Raw genomic sequence first — 12978 nt, 5'->3', positions numbered from 1 at the left:
AATTTATTTTTTTATTAAAGAAATAATATGACCATTGAAAATTACCGCCAATTTTTTAGTTATTATTAGACAAACTAATCAAGAAAAAATTTAGTCACCATCGACTGCCATACAGGTCAAAAATGTTGCCTCCTTAAGAAAGTGACCGACTATTGACTAAGTGCCACGTGGCACATTATTATTCATCCATACTACCGACGGGGTCATTCTCTAGGCTATTGAGATCATGATGATGTCACCTACCACATGTTGCCTCATAATTGGTTCCTTACTAATCATACTACCACGTCATCCTAATGGCGTCAGCATTTATATAGATTACATCAGCATCTGCTTTCCTAACATCAATGCCACATCATCACTCTAGGTCTTTCTTGCACTTTTGTTTGTTGTTTCCCAAAAGCTTTAACGGTCCATAACTTTCACATACATTGTAAGATTGAGGTGTCATTTGCATCATTGGATTCAGGATGATAATATCTTCTATCTAAGATAGGTTTCACTAAGTTTCAAGGACCTCAAAATTTTTTCCTTTTACGATCTGCCTAGATCATCTCTTGTTTGGTTTTCAGAAGGAATAAGGCCGAACAGGAGAATGTAAGATCAATATTGACCTAGGAAAACCTAGTCGAAGTATCATCCTAGTTTCTATGGTAGTTTATTCTCTTGTATTATGATAGAAGGATGGATAGGATTACAAAGGAACAAATATTTCAGTTCAAGGAGGCTTTCACCTTATTTTACAAGGATGGATATGGATGTATCACAATGAAGGAGCTTGGGACAATAATGTGTTCTTTGTGTAAAAAATCAACTAAAGAAGAGATACAAGATATGATAAATGAGGTTGATTCAGATGGTAATGGCACCATTGGTCTTTCAAATTTCCTAAATATCACTGCATGAAAGGTGGAGGATAATGACTTTAAAGAAGATCTTAAGGAATCATTCCATGTTTTCGGAAAGGACCAAAATGGTTTCATATTTATTGTTGAGCTACTTCACATCATGAAAAATTTAGGGGAAAATCTCATCGATAAATAATTTGATGAGATGATTCAAGAGGTTGATGTGGATGGTGATAGAAAAATGAACTATCATGAATTTTTCAAAGTAATGCTGGCCAAGTTATTTCCATCTTTAAGATCAACAACATTGTCAGTTTTTTCTTTATCCAGAAAATTTGTTTTCCATAGTCACTAGAGATTTGGATATTGTGTCTTATAAGCAAGATTCATTTATAACCTTAGAAGTCAACTTTGGATGAGATTTTGGGTATACCTTGCTTTATGGAATCATATATAAAAGTTTTCTATCTAGTTATAATACTTATTTTTATAAATCGTCTAATTAAGGGTGGAGTAGATCATCACTAATACTTGTTTGTGATGTCACATTTTGTGTTTTTCTCTCTCTTAAAATTTATGAATATGGCACGTTGATCGCACATATAACAAATAATGTATTGTAATTTTTAATTTATAGGTAAAATAATTATCTATTTGAATCATGACCATAATTACTATAGACAAAAGAAAGATTTCACAATAAATATGATTATTTTTCCGTAAAGAGAAATATGTAGAAAACTAAGAAAACAAATTTAAAGGTCTAATCCCAAATGAAGATTCTATAAATTAATAGTCCAGATCAATTTCATAGAAATATGAAGAGTAATAATAATTACTAATAATAGAGGATATGTATAACCAGAATAATTGTCGTTGGGTTTCACATTTGCATACATATGCTAGCCATGGAGAACATTTCACCTGGAGTGACAAGTCTACGAGCACTTGACTTCACTAGGGTGTAGATAATTTGATGAACAAAATTTTTGATTTATGTGATGAGATATATTCATGCTTCCTTTCCTTAAGTGATTGAGTATTTGATATTAGGTTCTATATTCCTTGTTCCCCTTGTTCACCAAGAAAACAAATCTAGAGAAGACACATGTAACCATGTATTATCAATGTTGTTACCTAGATGATAGTTCCTTTGGCTTCACAATATTTGAATTGAGGAAGTTGTGGAATTTCCTCAACTGAAGTTGCTTGTACTTAGGGACCAATGGAGAATTTTAGTGCACAAATATTTAGAATGTTTACCAAGAAAATGCTATGAGGGGAATATGATGCAACTATAATTATCCTTTACCATAAATAATAACCATTTGTTAGGGAATTAAAAGAAGGGTAGAGAAGGTATTAAGTGTCAGTTTGATCCTCTATAGGATTTTACAAACTTTTTATTTCTAGAAGGTATCAGCTATTACCCCAAGGATCGACTTAGTCACTTTCCATCCCTCTCCTTTCCTTATTCAATGACAAATAATCAAGTTTTTATTGCAAGCCTATAAGTGTTATCGCAATATAAGATATGGTTATAAGACATGCCTTCAAATTACACCCTCATGGCCTTCCCTAAAGAAGGGAATACCTTCATAATTTTTACCATAAATCAAACACCAATTTCTTAGGAGGTAAACATGGGAGAGGTAAAATCCTTGGCAAGGAACTATATTTTAAATATTATTGTTGAATAAATCTAAAACTTTGTCAAAAAATACACTCTCATTTACGTAATATTAAACCCCTAACCAAACATTGTAACAATCCTAGACTGTTATGCTCTTAACTTGCAAGAAATTCCAGAATACCATATGTGTGAAGAAATACAACCGAGAACATAGAATAAAATGAGAAAAAAGAGCAAGTATTTTATTATTCATAGATAGATGCAATGTTCACTTCCCTCTATATGGGGGAAACCTCCATCAAAGTAGGGTTCAATTACAAATAAGACTCGATGATAGAGGGGGCAACCTCAAGCAGAGTAAAGTTCAGTTACAAATAAGACTCGATGATATTTCCCTTCTAGCTACAACTACTTATATATAAATGACCTCCAAAAAGCTAACACCTAGTGTTCCTTTGCATAACATTGGTTAACCACTTTATTTATTAATTATGGCCAGTCTACAACTAATTGTGGTCCCTTTCTTAAATGTGGGTGTACCACTTACAATTATTAATAAGGGCTTTATTGATTATTTAACTAACTATGAGTATGACTCAGCCCCATTGCATTTATTACATAAATGAAGGGGTTATGGTTGGACCATAACATGCCCTCCCCCATCAAAAGAAGCGTTGTCCTGAAGGTTGAAGCTGCGAAAACTACTAAAGAATAGTGGTGGGTTCCCAGGTCGCATCTTCTAGAGAGGTGTCTTTCGACTTGATGAGGAATTCCTTGATTGTGTGATCACACAGATTTCTTTCACGAGTATTGAGGACATGTTCTGGTTGGATTCAAAGTGAACCTTCCTCTTCCAATTCGGGTAGACTAGTTTGAATTCTAAAATTGTTCCCCACCACTTTATTAAGGCATGATGCATGGAATATTGGATTGGGTTTTGAAGTTGGTGGCAAGGCAAACTTCTAGGCTACTACTCCAATGTGCTGAGGTATTTGATAAGGTCGATTGAATTTTGGAGATAGTATGTGGAAGCCCTTTTGTTTGAGCGATGTTTTCTTATATTATTGCAACCGCAGGAATACCTAATCCCCTTCTTGAAATGTGAGATCTGAACAATGCTAATCTACCTATTTCTTCATTCTATTTTGAGCTTCATGAACATTATCTTTGAGATGAGCTAGCATGGAAGCATAGTTCTGTAGGATTTGATCAACTTCTTGCACCTTAGAACATGTAGGGATATAAGAAATCTATGAAGGTGGGAGTTTTCCATATAGTTCTTCATATGGAGTCATCTTGGTGGCTTCATTATAGTTAGTATCATACCACCATTTAGCTAAAGGTAGCCACTATACCCATTGATGCTGCTTTTCTGAAGTGAAGCACCTTAGATATGTCTCCTAACATTTGTTGATTGCTTCTGTTTAAAAATCAGTTTGTGGATGATAGGCAATACTTAGTTGGAGTCGGGTGCCTTGTAGCTTGAAAATTTCTTGCCAAAATTTGATCATGAAAGTCGGGTCACGATAAGACACAAAGGAAGTTGGCATGCCATGTAGTTTGAAGATCTAGTCCATGAGAGATTGAGCCACCAAAGCGGGGGTAAATGGGTGGGGTAGAGCAATGAAATGAGCATATTTAGAAAGTCTTTCCACAACCACCATGATGATGAATTTGTTGCCCGACTTTGGGAGACCAATAATGAAATCCATGGAAACATCTACCCCAATAGAGGGAGGGAGTGGAAATGGTTGTAAGGTTCTTCATAACCTGACTGTTTCTCCTTTGTGGCATTGACACATATCACATTCAACCACAAAATTAAGAATGTCATTTTTCATGGTAGTCGAAAATAAATAACGACGAGTTCCAACATAAGTCTTCTAAAATCCTGAATGCCCTATAGTTGGATATGAACGCAACACTTTCGTAATGTGGGTTTTTAGGGTGGATGTCATCAATATAACTACTGGATCCTTGTAGGGAAGAATATCATCCTCCCAATAGTCGCCTACTGAGGAATTAGGATTGGATCTCAAGTTACTAATAAATCGGTAGAGAGACGGGTGTGAAAACCATTCCTTGTGGGCTTATTCAATCTAATCTACTATGGGAAGAGAGATTGATAGCAACGTGATTTCATCCTCAAATTAGTGTGGTAAAGCATTAGCTACTACATTGTCATGCCCTTTCTTGTAAATTATCTCATAATCATATCCCAACATTTTGGATTCATCGATCAAGCATGGCATCCTTCCCATGAAAAATATATGAATAGAGCTCTCTTCATCTATTTGGGAATCAGGGAAAGAATATTAACAAAAAATATTGATCAATAATAACCAAAGCAAGCTATGCATGTCACCAACATCAAATCTATATCACAATTTGTGAGGGGCTTCTCTTTATACTCTTGAAATAATTAAAAAAGAAAACTTCATGTGATCATGCAACCTCACATACATATTAAAAAAAAAACAAACCAAAGAATGACGAAGGAAAGGAATAGGAAACCCAGGCTTATTATCCCTTTCCTCTAGAATAATTGTCAACTATAAACTCGAAAGAAAAAAATCATTAGGAGTAATGATAGTGATAGAAGTTGCACAAATCTTAGGTATGGCATAAAATCCCACTAAAAGTACTATTATTTCGTTATACTCCAATGCACATGTCATCATGGTGGAAATGAGACCTTCAAAATATGAACCAATGCACTCATTACAAATTATTTTTTACAATGATGTTGAAAAATATTTGTAGATTTTATAATGTTAAACATTGTAAAATATATCACTCAAAACTCAACTAACGGTATTCAAAAGCAAATTGATCGCTAAATTCCTACCTTGGCGGGTACTAATAATGAAATAGATTACACATATGATAATATTAGTTAATATGAACTAACAAATAATGAAAACACTATGTTGTTTAATATAAGCATTGAAATATTTTATTCATTCTTAACACTAAAATATTTTTCTTAATAATATATTCTTGTTTTAATTATTACATGTCAATTGAATATAAAATTACAAAATATACTATCAAAAATATTTTAAAATGAATTACACATTTGGAAACAGTTTATCTATATATATATATATATATATATATATATATATATATATATATATATATATATATATATATCAATTTCATTTAATATGATTATAAATAATTTATTAACTTTCATGTTTCGTAATTTCATTAAATTTATGAAGTTATGACAATAAAACTGTACTTTTTTATATATATGACATTTCATCCCTACACATTGTTAAGAAAATAAAGCTTTTTTTAAGTAGGCTACATGTTCTATAATCCTATAAAAAAATAAATTCATTTTGCAGTAGGTTACCTGATCTATTCTTCAAATGCAAATGGGGATTATCTGGACTGGCTCGGAGGAACGATGTCTAGCGAGGACATATTTAGTAACTTGCTGCAAATGAGATGTTAAAATTATAATGAATATAATACATTGGAGAATGTTGTTGTTGTTGAGTCTACCAATAGATTATCTTACCAACTACAATTGAAGAATATAAAATGATGAATTCTCCTTTTCATTCTTCCTTATTTCTCAATGTTATTTTTTTCATGTATGTAACTTCACTACTTTATAGTTTTCTAAATTTAAATATTTTAAATGTATCCCAATGTGTAACTTCCTATATGATTCAGTTAATTTATAACTTGTCCAATATTATAGAACCTTCAAATTAGTTACAAAATGTTAGTAGAGATATGAAACATGCAATATTCATTAGCTTATGCCTAATCAAATCAAGCTCATGAAAAAAACATATAGAATTGAGACAATAATGGAATTTTATCTTATTACTACATTTGTACGGTTATAATGGAATTTTACTCAAAACAAAGTTATAGTGATATGAAGGTAAGTGGAAAGAACGAGTGAAATATATATAAAAAAATGTAAAAAAGAGGCAGTTTTGGAGGCTCAATAGTATGCATATATATTTTATTTATTTCACTATCCTACCCTACTTTACTTGAAAAATGAGATATATTCAATTATAAGAGTACTTCCAATGGATCCATTTATGAAGGAAGGTCTCAAGTATTCTTATACCCCAGTTTCAAAAATGTTCTTTAATAAATATCAGGATATGAGAAACCAGTTTCTCCTAAAAGGATGCTGCCAAGAATGATAAATTGAAACCAAGCTTTAATTAACATTGAGTTACTACGATCAATCATCTTTTTATCACTTGTGTTTTCACAAGGAAGATATGGGAGGAGGTCACTGGTTTTCTCAAGTTTAAAGCTCAGTGGGGGCAAGATCCCTTGGATATTGCTTGGAGGAAATGGTGGCACACCTATCCGGAAGGGAATCTGAGGAACTTGCCCCTTATTTTCTGCTGGGGTGTATGGCTTGCTAGAAACAAAAGCTTGTTCCAAGATAAGGATACACCCTCTTCTGTTATTGCTACTAATATCACAGCCATATATTCTGCCTTGCCTCCACCTGAGGAAAAAAAAACCAAAAAAAAACAAAGACATATCACTATTCAGGAGGGCATTCCCTGTGGCTTCTTTGATGGGGCCTCCCAAAACAACAGGGCTGGAGCAGGCCTGTGCATACACATTAATTCGGAACATTCTTTAAAAGCTTCTGTTGGGTTGGGTTCTGGCACAAACAACTATGCTGAACTATCGGCCTTACGATACCTTTTATGCTGGCTCCATCACAGAAACATCAACTCTATACAGATTTTTGGGGATTCACTCAATGTCATAAACTGGGTCAATGGAATTGCATCTTGTCAAAATCAGACTTTGAAGACAATTGTTGAAGAAATTTACTATCTGAAGACACTTTTTAACAGGTTTACTATATGTCATATCTACAGGGACAGGAATGAGGAAGCAGATCAGCTATCTAAGGCTGGTCTACAACAGGATCCGGGCAGCTGGGCGATAGAAGAGACCAGAGAGGGGCAGTCATACAGAACAGATCAGCCTCCATATGCTCAGCATTTTTGACCACAGAAGTTTTTCTCCGGTTTTGAAAGCTTTTTACACAGAGTTTTATCTACAGTTTTGGTTTTTGTATATATCTTCCTTTCTAGTCTTAATATCCGGCTTATAGAATACAGTATACAGACTCTTTATATGTATTTTTGTTATATTTACACACGGTTTCAGACATACTTTTTGTTTGGTTGGGGTCGGTTATCCTTCGTCGAAGGAGGCCCCAGGTATCATCATGTTATTTTTTGAAGTTTCGACTATACATCCTCCCGCGAGGAAGACTTTAACTGGTTTTTTAAAACAGCAGTACAGCTCCCTGAGGGTTGAGCAGATAGTGTACGTTTGAGCTAACAGTTTGGCTTATGAACTTTTTGTACAAAAACTTTTTATGGTTTCTTAATAAAAAGTTAAGATTTTTTCCTCGGAAAAACATTGAGTTACTTAATTTTCTATAGTTTTCATCCCATAAAGTTCTTTAGAAAATTGATCTTCCTAAATGCATAAGGATCTAGATATGGCGACAGTGGTGCAAGGAATTATCTAATTTTTGCTTCCGATATGCATAAGGATCTAGATATGGCGACAATGGTGCAAGGAATTATCTAATTTTTGCTTCCGATATTTTTTCTTCATCAAATGTTACCCATGTCTTCCTGATCTCATCTACCTGCTGATAAACATTAGAATAGCATTCATTCTCTTCCATGATTTCAGTAACCTTTGCATTTGAAACCTTCCTAGACCTAGTCTAATTTTACTTCCACGGTGTACGTGAGATAAAATGGGTAGGAAAGGAGGGTAAATTGTTAGCTCAACACTATAAGCATGTCATAATAATTTATTATTATGATGGTGTGGGATAGTTTAAGTAGGAATTTGTGTAGGGCATGGAGTTGTTTGACCATGTGGATCATTAGGTTGTGTGTTCAATCTTTATAGGGAAGCAAGATGTTGTTGAAGAGTCGGTGCAAAGTATGGATCATACATTTTTTCTACAATGCGAGGGAAACTAAACATGGGGTTATGTGATGATACATGAAAAATATGTGGGCAACGGTTGTGGGAGTTTTATTGAGGTTGACATGGATACAATAGTGCAGGAGTATTCCATAATGGATTATGCGAGGAAGAAATTTGGAGGATAGTGTTTTGAACCATATATGCAAGCCGTAGTTTCCATGTTTGTTGCAATGCCATTGTATAAAATGATCTTTCTATAGCTTCTTGATATTTTTTATATGTCGCTTTAATCATGGATAAGGAAGAGAAACTACCAAGGGGATGGTTCAAGTCTCACATGATAGAAGTCTTGAGACTATCCAAAGGACAACCTCTTACGAGTTGTTTCTTTTGGAACTGAATGAAAAACACTTCTTCAAATTAATCTTGATTTTTCGTAACACAAAAAATATCCAATTGTGAAATTAAAGATATAATAATATCATTTTTTGAATTTCAAATAAATTATTGATTTCAGCTCCTGTAACTCCCGTTCTTGCAGTGGATTCCAAAATTTGAGAGGAAAGCTATCTAGATTTCTTACGAGCATTGAAGTTTCCTCTTTAACAACTTATACATAATTAAAAAAAAAATCATCATACGGTAGTTGAAAAGCATCAGATGTTCCCTTTACATTTATTATTTCTAGAAATTTATCTTAGATTCCTTTGAGCAAGAGTATTTTTTGGGCCTCTTTCCCCAACTATTTGTATTTTTTTTTTCGAAGGCTGAATTAAAATCATTCCACATATTCCTTTAAACTTTCATATTCTCCTTGTCTCATTCCGAAAATATCTTCACTGGCCATGTAGTGGTCTTGGTAATTCTTGAAGAATACATTCTTAATGTATTTCCCATGTTTGTATGCAATTCACACTGAGGCTCATGAATGATCAAAGAGTTGATCCTTTTAGAGTAAGAGGAAACAATTTTAGCTTTTGAGCATTAGTATAATAATCATATCCTCTACAAATTACTTTAATTTCAAGTAAGAATTCATGTGAGTCTTTATTTTCCAAACCATGGAAATTTTATTTAAACATATGGGGCAACGATGTGCATTTGTACCACTCGCCCTTAGTCTCTAATGGGAATTTTGAAAGTAACATTTTCTTCCATTTGTTTCCAAAATAGATGAAGTTCTTCACGTGCTACCCTCACCCTCCTCCTTCGATTGTTCTTGTAAACTAGTTATTGGAATGGTTGGTCATTACTACAACACTAGATGAAATGATAAGATTTATTTATCTTCCACCTCTACTCATACACTCATATATTCTTCACACATGTACCATAAATGTTCTCATACAAGTTGGATGCGAGCTTACCATGGTTTTCCCTGCAAGGAGATAGGAGATCAACTATTTATGTTGATTCCCCTCCCATATTTAAAACTCAGCCCCGAATAGTACTAGATGTAATGCACCTATCCAACCCTAGATTGTTCCTTCATGCCATTGCAAATTCCCTGGAAATGACACGAAAAAATGCCGTCTTCTACAATTTCATATTTATGATTGTTATAACACTTCACATTTAAATGTATATTCAACATTATCTATTATTTCAAGGCTATATGCAAAATATATGTGGAGAAGTGATAATTTCCTATTATTGGTGGTTTTAATGATCATGTAGCTAGAAAACACAAACTCGTAAAGTATATCTTACTCAATGATTAAAATAATAGGAACTCACTGAAATAGAAACTTCAATTAATTAAAAGACAAAGCATTGGTTGTAAATAAATGAAATTTAATATTAAAAAATTCTTAACAGCCATATCAAACCATTTGAGGATTGGATGGAGCCCGTTAAGTTGATAACTATTTGTGTTATTTGGGACATAGTCTATATACAATCATAATAACAAATATGTCCCCGAAATAAATGCGTGTAACACCCAATCCATGATCTTTCTCAAGAAATCACTCACAAGTCACTTAATTAGGGATGTTTTGTCAAAAACCCATGTTGTATTTATTTAATATTTGTCTTATTAGTCCCTACCTGGACTATAGCGATCATTGACTTCCTATTAATTCACTTTGACCGAATAATATTACCCGTACATTTGAGGTTCAAACCTATGTTTTAAAAAAAAATGTTCGGCTCAACCAATTTTTATCGAATGTTTCTATTTGGAGGTCTTATTGCCGGCCTTGCCTGCCCAGGAAGTGTAAGTTATTTTATCCTAAGTGTTTTAAAACAAAGGCCGATCAAGTTATTTTATGCAAAGTAATAAGGTTCGGGAATTATGCAGTTTGGCGCAGTTTGACACCACTGTCGCTACATGTACACAGCTGCCACGGCTTCTTTTACAACTCCCACGGCTTCTTCCAAGTGTCCTACGGCTTCTTCCAAGTGTCCTAATGCATTGAAGTTCTATTAACTATAAGGTTAGGGGGATTATCGTCGCCTATCCCTGGGCTATGGCTGGATGATGATGGAGTAAGTGCCAAGCCTGGTAACCAATTTGCCCAAATTGTTCCAGGTTGCTTTCTGTTTAGACTTGAATGAGGTGTATCCTCAATTTACATTGCTCCACTGGCAATGATAGATTTTCACGAGGGTTTGGATACGACAATGCAGCTTATGGGTTCTTCCTCATGGCGAACAATCATCGCAGCTCCAGGTAACTCACAACCCTACTCGTTATCCTTCCGCTGTACTGAGCAATTTGCCGCTAGTGTTCAATAATTACTTTGCTGTTGCTATGAACAGGGGTTTTCTCGGCTACAGGAATGGCCTACGTGCTATGGTTCTTCCTTTTAAGGCGTGTTCTTAAAATTTTAAAGCGCGGGCTGACCCTTACAGGTATAATGTGGAGCTCCGGTTCCAATCCCCATTAATCTTGTTTCTTCCCAACTGGCCGTCATTTTTTTTTTCCATTTTCCAGGTTCCTTTTCCATCACCTCTATATGAGGGCTTACCCATGCTTGATAGCTTATATTTGCTTATGGTTCTTGGTTCCTGGAAGTTGTTACAATTCGAACTTCACATAGGTCGCATCAGTTGTTAATTAGGGTTTAGGGTTTGAGTTTATCTTGTAGCCGTTTTTTTTAAAGATTAATATGGCTTATGTATCAAAGTATTTTTGGCCAGGAAGAATTAGAGCTCGGCTTTTGAGCAGAAGAAGTTATGACTGTAATTGGGTTCTTTTCTAGTTAGATTCTCGCCGGACAGACTTGACCTCACGGTCTGTTGTGTAGGTTCTGCACAGACTTGACATCTCCTGGGCTTTATCGTTGGACTGTATGTTAACTCTCTTTAATGCTACAGACTTTTTAACTCCTTATAACATGTATTGTTCTGGTTCTGTCATTATAATTGTTGTATTTAATTAATATAACTACCCTAAATTTTCAACGTAACAGAGAGAAATAAATAAATGAAAACGACATTCTATACACTGAATTTTGATGTCATAAAGTTACAAAGACTTGAATGAAAAACCGCATTATATATTCAGAATTTTGGTCTCACAATGCCTACAGGACTATCACCATTATTTAGTAGCCACATATACATTCTGGCTATTTTATATAATATAACAGTGTTATTTTCTAGCAGTCTGGACTCATGAACATGGTGGATGGCGGCAACATTTTTTGCAACATTTACATGCATCGAAGCATAATTCGCAGCACAAACAGTACGGGCTGTTGTGAAAGCTGTTCACGTTATCGTGACCAGTTGATGTGGATAACGGACCTGCAAACTCACAGATGCCCCATTACATTAATATAACTCAAATGAAAAAACTAAAAAGAAAACATTACCTTTCACTAACAAAAAGCATTGCCATACCTGTCACCAACAGAATTATATTGCTTTTGCTGTGTCGGCGTTGTGATTAATTGAGCAACTTAATATGTTATAATACAAACGTAGCATAAGGAAAAATGAGTTATAATACCAACCTTTTGGCATCATTTTCTCCTCCGACACCTTTAATTGTGAATTTCGTTGTGATGCGGACGACGACGACGGCCCTGCTGTTATGGAGTGGGCATGCGAAAGCGAAACAGAAAGCAGCACAAGTAGTATTACTAGTGTGTAACAACAAGCAACTAAAACTCTGTTAGTTGTACAATAATTAGCCCCAGCCATTTTCAGATTAATGTTATATGTTATAACAGTGATGGAATACTTTCAAATGTACAACATACTTTCAGAGCTACATATATATAATATGCCAAATTTTGTTTGTTTCTGTTTCAGACACCATCAATTTCGCTGCCTCCAACAGGTAGAGTGATGATTCTGGGCAAAAATCTAGTTTTGTTGTGCCTGAACCTTTCTTTAAAAGTTATTTCAGGGCAAGGACCAGAAATTAAAAAGATAAAGAGCATCCATTACATTTAAAACACTGTAAATAAGTTAGAGCATCAATTAATAGAGTTTATTGATTAGCACTGAGATGAAAATATAGCCTTCCTCCTCGTAGCCAGCGTCCTGCACTACAAATATCTGTTGTTTTAATCGGTTGGT

At 34.4% G+C, this 12978-nt stretch overlaps 1 long non-coding RNA gene across 1 annotated transcript; it reads left to right on the top strand.

The window, feature by feature from the left end:
* The first annotated feature begins 10858 nt into the window (after positions 1 to 10858).
* LOC149226526 (uncharacterized) lies at positions 10859 to 11785 on the top strand. Its single transcript, XR_016247737.1, has 3 exons — positions 10859 to 11119; positions 11209 to 11301; positions 11590 to 11785. It is a non-coding gene; the product is annotated as an uncharacterized LOC149226526 (long non-coding RNA).
* Positions 11786 to 12978: the final 1193 nt, after the last annotated feature.

The sequence above is a fragment of the Pinus tabuliformis genome, chromosome J (genome assembly GCF_031772625.1).
Source record: "Pinus tabuliformis cultivar Carrire ecotype Pingquan chromosome J, CPIR1, whole genome shotgun sequence".
NCBI lineage: Eukaryota > Viridiplantae > Streptophyta > Pinopsida > Pinales > Pinaceae > Pinus > Pinus tabuliformis.
The sequence above is the reverse complement of the archived record's forward strand: the minus strand, read 5'-3'. Positions and strand labels throughout refer to the sequence as shown.